Consider the following 7,935-nt stretch of genomic DNA (forward strand, 5'->3'; position numbering starts at 1 on the left):
TGAAAGTTATGTGGGCGGTTCTGGAATTTGATATGCTTGCCTAAAGAGGTGAGTTTTCAGGGAACGCTTGAAGGTTTGGAGACTAGAGGAGAGTCTTATTGTGCGTGGTAGGGCATTCCACAGAGTGGGTGCAGCCCGATGAAAGTCCTGCAGTCGTGAGTAGGAGCAAGTAATGAGTGTGGATGAGAGACGCAGGTCTTGTGAAGAGCGAAGAGGTCGGGTTGGGAGATATTTTGAGATAAGCGAAGTGACTTACGTTGGTGTAGTTTGGTAAATGGCCTTGTGTGTGAGTAAAAGTATTTTATATTGAATGCGGTAGAGTACAGGTAACCAATGGAGGGACTGACAGAGTGGATCTGTAGATGATGAACGTCTAGCGAGGAAGATAAGCCTCGCCGCTGCATTGAGAATGGATTGTAGTGGTGAGAGTCTCGTTTTGGGAAAACCAGTTAGGAGACTATTGCAATAATCAATGCGGGAGATAATGAGAGCGTGGATTAGAGTTTTAGCAGTGTCTTGTGTAAGGTATGGTCGTATTTTGGATATGTTTTTTAGATGCATGTAACATGATCTTGAGACAGATTGAATGTGGGGAACAAAGGACAGATCAGAGTCAAGGATGACACCTAGGCAGCGAGCTTGTGGGGTAGGGTAGATAGTCGAGTTTTCAACAGTGATAGAGATATCAGGTTGGTACCTACTATTGGCCGGTGGAAATATAATTAACTCTGTCTTTGAAATATTCAGTTTGAGGTGGCGAGATGTCATCCAGGATTCAGACTTCATGGAATCATGGAAGATTAGCAGTGTGGGCCTGGCTGGTACCTAGAGAGACCAGCTGGGGATACAAGGTGTGGCAAGTAATAATGGATTGCATCAGATAATAAAGACCGACTATGGTACTTACGAGAAAAGTAAGAAGGTCATTAGCCTGGTGGCTACAGACATCCCAGCGGGACAAAGGAAAATCCTTTTGATATCAGATTGGGAAGATGCTGACACTAGGATTAGTGTCAAGGAGATTGTGTTCCCAAAGTGCTGTCTACCAATAAAGGTTGAAACCTCGGGCTTTATACAGGGCACCGGTGTAGGCACGGGACAGTCTTCATGTGAAAACCAGTCCAGTTCCGCTCGGACAAGACAACGGCACTAGAGTACCTCTACATCGGGAAGTAACTCTCAGCCGAAAAGGGGATGAAGAAGGTAAGTCACATACCTAAGAGGATGGATTTCATCATCCAAGCCTTGTCTGCTGTTTTCAGTCCGAGAATCATAAACAGGTAATAGGACTTTTTCAAGTCAATACACCATTCAGATGAGGGAATGGGCTCTACACCCAGAGATCTTCCGGAATCTAGCAAACAAGTGGTGCGTGCTAGAGATGTATCTCCGAACGTCTTGGTTGAACAACAAAGTACTCACATATGGAACAAAGGATCCCAGGGCGATCGTTGTGGATGCCTTATCGGTGAGACAGGACCTTCATCTGGCAGATGAGTTTTCCTCTAAATACCCTATTACCCAGGGTGGTAAGTTTAAACAGGAAGAATAGCAGAGAATGGCAATGGATGCTCTACTTCTGCTTCCTCAACGTCCAGACCTACTGATGCAGGGTACTGGTTATCACAGACATGTGAGTCGGCTGTCTTTGACAGCGTGGCCATTGAAACCTTTATCCTCAGGTCAAGAGGATACTTTCAGACAGTCTCAGAGCAAGGAAACCTTTCGTAGCTCGTATATATCACCAAATATGGCCAGCCTATATTCTTTGGTACAGTGAAAGAAAACCTACAGCTACACCACACTTGATATGCCCAATCTCACAAGATCTGGGAAGCTATGCAGTGTTGGGCCTGGTGAGTACTTGGATGGGAAAACATCTGCAAACACCAGTTGCTGTAGGTGAATGGCCCCAAGAATTTTTTCAGAGTTCCAGTGTCATAGCATTCCTACAGGAATGAATGGCTTCCTTGAGAGAAGGAAGGGTCAGCATCAACTGTAGAGTTCCAAAAGTAAATAACCAACTTACAGGATGTGCGTATCTTTTTTTCCAGGATATGCTTCGCATCAACCTTTGGTTGTTTTGCCTAAAGTGCCATGGGACTTGGTTAGTACTGAAAATCCTGCAAGTTGCCCCATTTGAACCACTTAAAAATATGGATTACAAATGGTTGACAGCTAAAGTGTCTTTTCTACTGACTGAGTCGTCAGCTAGAAGAATATCAGACTTAGGGATTGTCATATTGTCCCCCAGTTCTGATTGTTTATCCAGAGAAAGTAGTTTGCAGAACTAGATCTGGGTATCTTCTTAAGGTGATGACTAACTTCCACCTTAACAAAAGGAAATATTGTCCCAGCCATTTAGCGTCTGGACTTTTTCTGCGGGAGTTATATCGCTGGACGTGATCCGTGCATTAAGGTTCTACGTAGATGGTACCAGTGTCATTAGAGAAGCATCCCCACTTGTCGTCTAGAGTCTGGACCTCCGGGTGTAGAACCCATTCACTTGCCTGAATGGCGTGTCGACTGAGAAAATCCGCTTCCCAGTTTAGGACTCCCAGAATGAACATTGCAGACAAGGCTGGATGATGAAGTTTTGCCCACTTTAGTGTGTGACTTACCTCCTTCATAGCTTGTTGGCTGTGAGTTACTCCCTAATGGTTGAGGTATGCTACTGTCGTTGCATTGTCCCAGTGGATCTGAACTGGTTTTCCCCGAACGATGTCCTTTGCCTGACTCAGTGCCATGTATATGGCCTGAAGTTCCAATATATTTATTGGCAGGCAACCTTCTTCCTTGGTCCACTGCCCCTGGAAACACAACCTTCCTGACACTGATCCCCAGCCCTGGAGACTGGCATCTGTTGTCAGAATTTTCCAATCTGATATCCAAAAGGGTCTCCCATTGTCCAGATGGGATGTCTGTAGCCACCAGGCTAGCGACATCCTTACTTTCACCATAAGAACCATAGTCTGCATTTTTATCAGCTAATGAATCCCATTCCATTGGGCAAGGATCAGATACTGCAGAGGCCTCGAGTGGAACTGCGCATACTCCACCATGTCGAATGTTGACACCATCAATCCCATCACACGCATTGCTGCGTGAATGGATACCCTTTGACTGTGTAACAGCTCCTGAATCCTTGACTGAACTTTGGATATCTTGTTAAGAGGTAAAAATACTCTTTGAAGGCTTGAATCCAGTACAGCCCCAAGAGAGTCATCCGCTGTGACGGAACCAGAGACGCTTTTGCCCAATTTATGAGCCACCCATGCTTCTGCAGACATGTTATTGTCTGTTGCCGATGACACAAGAGCAATTCCTAAGACTGTGCCAGGATTAAAAGATCGTCGAGCTATGGAAAAATTCTTATCCCCTGCTGGCGGAGATAAGCTGCCATTACACCATCATTTTGGTAAATACTCTGGGGGCTGTGGCTAATCCAAAAGGTAGGGCCTGGAACTGAAAATGCTGTTGGAGTATAGCGAACCTGAGATAGCACTGATGGGACAGTGCTATAGGAACATGTAGGTAAACATCTTGTATATCCGGGGATACCATATAATCAAGAAAAAAAGGCATTTGTTTCCCCCAGCACCCTGAATGATAACCGTAACCAGATATAAATTACACATAATAATAGAATTCAGAGATCTTCGTTACATATAGAGAAATAGTGTTAAAAAATTAATTAATTTTTAATTCTTTAACACTATTAACACTATTTCTCTATTTTAATTGCATTTCATTTTTGTATCACTTTTTCTATAGCTTCGGCTTCCTAAATACTAATTTATTAACACTATAGTTTTTTCACTGGTATGCTACGCTGGGCTTTCTGACTTATGCTGGTGTTTTGGGGTGCCACACCATGCACCTAGATATAGCGCTAGGGACCCCAAATATACAGAGACGCCTTGATGCGGCTTTGGGGCCTATTCACACATGTGTAACGATCTCTGAATTCTATTATTATGTGGAATTTATATCTGGTTACGGTTATCATTCAGGGTGCTGGGGGAAACAAATGCCTTTTTTTCTTGCTTAGAAATACCCCTCCCTTTCGAGCACCTGAATGATATCACTAAGCTAATTGAGCATCTACCAATATATATGATACCATATAATCCCCTGGCTCCATGGCCAAAATGATGGAATGTAAAGTCTCCATCTGAAACTGAGGTACCCAAATGTACTTGTTCAGCACTTTGAGATTGAGTATGGGCTGGAATGACCCTTTTGGCTTCTGGACTAGAAACAGGTTGGAGTAAAAACCCTGTCCTCGTTGTGCAGGAGGAACTGGAATGATTACCCCTGACTGAAGCAATTTCTGAACCGCTGTACTGGGCAGTACGGATGGTGTAATGGTTAGCATTACTGCCTCACATCACTGAGGTCATGGGTTAAATTCCAACCATGGCCCTAACTATGCAGAGGTTGTGTATTCTTCCTGTACTTGCATAGGTTTCCTCCGGGTACTCCGGTTTTCTCCCACAATGCATAAATATACTGGTAGGTTAACTGGCTTCCAAACAAAAAATGAATACTAGTGTGAATGTGTCTGTGTGTACATGTGATAGGGAATATAGATTGTAAACTATACTGAGGCAGGGACTGATGTGAATGGCCAAATATTCTCTGTAAAGCGCTGCGGAATATGTGTACGCTATATAAAGAAGTGGTAATAAATAAATAAATAACCGCCTCTTGCAAAGCCCTGGCCTTTGTCTCTACCCGAGATGGGCTGGTGCAAAAAAACTTTAAGGAGAGTGTTTCTTGAAGGCAAATGCATAACCGAGAGATACAGCTTCCTGCACCCAGGCATCGGTTGTAGACTGCTGCCAGATCTGAGCAAACTGAAGAAGTCGGCCCCCCACCCTGGAATCCTCCATGTAGAGGCCCGCACCATCAGGCTGATGGCTTATTTTCTGTTTTACCAACCGGTCCTCTGGTAGCCCAATGCCTTTTCATCTTACCAGACCTGTATTGGAGCTGTTTGCCATCACTTTTCCCTTTAGCTATTCCTTGCAAACGAAAGGGCCAAAAAGCTGGGACTTTAAGTTTGAATCTGTATGTGCAAGGAAACTTTACTTTCATGGAGTCTGTTTCTGACTACAAAATATCTGTCAATTCCTTACCAAAAAGAATATCTCTAGAGAAAAGTAGAGACTCCAAAACCTTTTTAGATTCTGAATCAGCTTTCCATGTACGTAGCCAAACTGCTCTGCGAGCGGCTACTGTTAAATCTGATGCCCTGGAGGCAATTGTACCCACATCCAAAGCTGCTTCTTCCAAGAACATTGCAGCCTGTTTTATATTTTCCATATGGGATTTTTGCTCTCTAGATGCCATTGAAAGATCTCCTTCCAATGCATCAGCCCAGGCAGCCACTGCTTTTGCCATACAAGCTGAAGCCATGGCTGGCCTTATGACTGCCCCAGACAGGGAAAAATGTTTTGTTTTGTTTTTAAAACCATCCACTCTCCTATCCGTGACATAATTTCATGATGTTGAAGGCAGAGGTAATGTAGATTTTCGCACTAATCGAATAACATGCGTATCTACTTTCGGTGCCACCTCCCTCTTTAAGCAATCCCCAGCTGGAAGAGGATAATTGGAATTCCATTTTCTAGGAATTCTACACTTCTTACTGGGCATAGCCCAAGCCTCTTCCATGATTTCCGTCAGCTGATCTGACCCTGGAAACTCAGTCTTAACTGATGGCTTTCATTGCCTTAATTATCTCAGCTATGTCCACTAAGCTGAGGCCTACCTTCTCCTCTTAGTATCAGAATCCTCATCTGAAACATGTGTAGACTGTGAAGATGTAGATTTACTTACCACTGGCTTTTCAGCCTGTTTCTTTTGAGAGGCTGTTGCTGGAAGTGATAAACCACAGGTGGGAAGCTGAATGTAAGGGTTAATTGTGTAACCTATTCCTGGTACAGAAGTTGGAATTATCTGCTCAGCTATACTGGATAATGTTTGTGCAAACATCACCCAAGGGAGATCAACTTGCACCTGTATCTGCCTTGTACTATTCAAGAGACCTTGTTGAAAGCTAAAACAATTTGTATACAAACCATCCTGAACCAGATCCTGAGAGGTTAACCCAGCTTTGCAAGACAAACATGATAAGAGTGTTGGTGTTGCTGTGAGTGTATCTTCCTCACCTTTGCCGCTCTTAGACATGATAAATAATCAACACTTTTAAACAGTGTACTACACAATTTGTGACCGTAATCACTTTAAGATGTGTTAAAGTGACATACAATCTGACCATACCCTGCTATACCCCAGCATTGAGGATCGGAATAGATAGAAAAAAACTGACAGAATTATAGTAAAGTCAGCAATCACACTAGCAGTCAGTCACGTTATACATTAGTATAATAAGCAATATGGGCATATAATCAACTACAGATACATTTCAAGTATGTAGGAGTACATATTACTGCATTACTTAGTTTTAACCATATTTAGACGCATAGCGAAAGAAACCACAGTAATGTTATCAGACTCATATGCATTATGCACTTATCCAACTATTCATACTCAAAAGGTAGAGACTTACTGCTGTATAACCCATATTCAGTAGAGTGGGATACAGGGAGACTTACCCTGCTTCCAGGATCGATCAATACATCTGCGAACGCTGAGTGGATGCAGACGCTATTAGTGTACACCGCCGCTCTGTGAACCTATAGTGAACACAGACACCCAAGTGAACACTGATGCACCAGTCACACAGCAGACTATGCTGCGACTGGGTCCCTTAGTACACAACATTTCAGATGGAAGCGGGAAAACAGTTTATGGCGGAAGACTAGGAGGAAACTGGTCATGAACCGCGGGGAGGGGTGATCAGGAGAGCGTCTAACTCCCCACTGCTGACATCAACCCTAGAGATCGCGGCCTCATTCTACTCCTGGAGCATTTGATCCCTAAGGGCTAGCGCTGGTGCGCCCAAGGTGGCAGCTGCGTCTGCGACTGTTTGGTAGTCTCCTTCCAAAGCAGTGCGGCTGTGTCCGTATTCCCCCTCTAAGCGGAACCGATGCCTTACCTTCTCCCCGTAGTCCGGCCACATCCTGGTAACGTCTGCTGGACCTGCTAGTTTATCCGACACATACACCCACCGAAACAGCACTGTACTCGTGGGTAAGCATTGTCGCGGCCCGGCAGAGAGTTGTTGGAGTGACTCTTTCTAAGGTACGTATAAGACGCTTTTTAGAAAGATCACTCAAAAAAAATAGTAAGACTATAAAAATAAAATAAGAAAACTTATGGCTGCTAAAAACCAGCAGCCCATTGACCATGGTCTGGCTCCTGCCACATCAAATAGAAAACTGGTTTGTCAGAGCCAGGAGCCCATTGCATGCTGGGAGGACGAAAAGCTTTGACCGATTGGTGCAAATCCGCTGTCGCTTCATCATATCCCAATGTTATCCTGTGGATAACCTGTGGACCCTGCCGGAGAAATTATAATTATCTGCTTTGTATTATTCTAATAATTTTTATAGTCAAAACTCTGGAGTAAAAAGTCTATGGCAGATGAAACAGTGCTTGCCCTGTCTACCTTTTACGCACATTTCTGATCAAAACTCACCAAATTTCCAGCAGTGTATACTGCTACACCTGTGTATAATGCCCACATGTATATACTGCTGCACCTGTGTATAATGCCCACATGCACCTATGGGCTCATTTATTGTGTGTAAATCTGGCTCTGGTACTAGCTAGTGCCTCTTAAGCCATTTTCCTCACCGCATGTCCCTATATCGTACCAACTAGTTGGCTGGTTTGAATGTTAATCTGGCAATGTATGGGAGCGAAAGATAATCAGCCGTTTGCTCCCACATGCTGGTAAACGCCAAAAAACTGTTGTTCCAACTAGTTGGGAAATGAAATGTTTGTTTCTACCAAAACTAATAA

The sequence above is a fragment of the Pseudophryne corroboree genome, chromosome 2 (assembly GCF_028390025.1).
Source record: "Pseudophryne corroboree isolate aPseCor3 chromosome 2, aPseCor3.hap2, whole genome shotgun sequence".
Lineage (NCBI taxonomy): Eukaryota > Metazoa > Chordata > Amphibia > Anura > Myobatrachidae > Pseudophryne > Pseudophryne corroboree.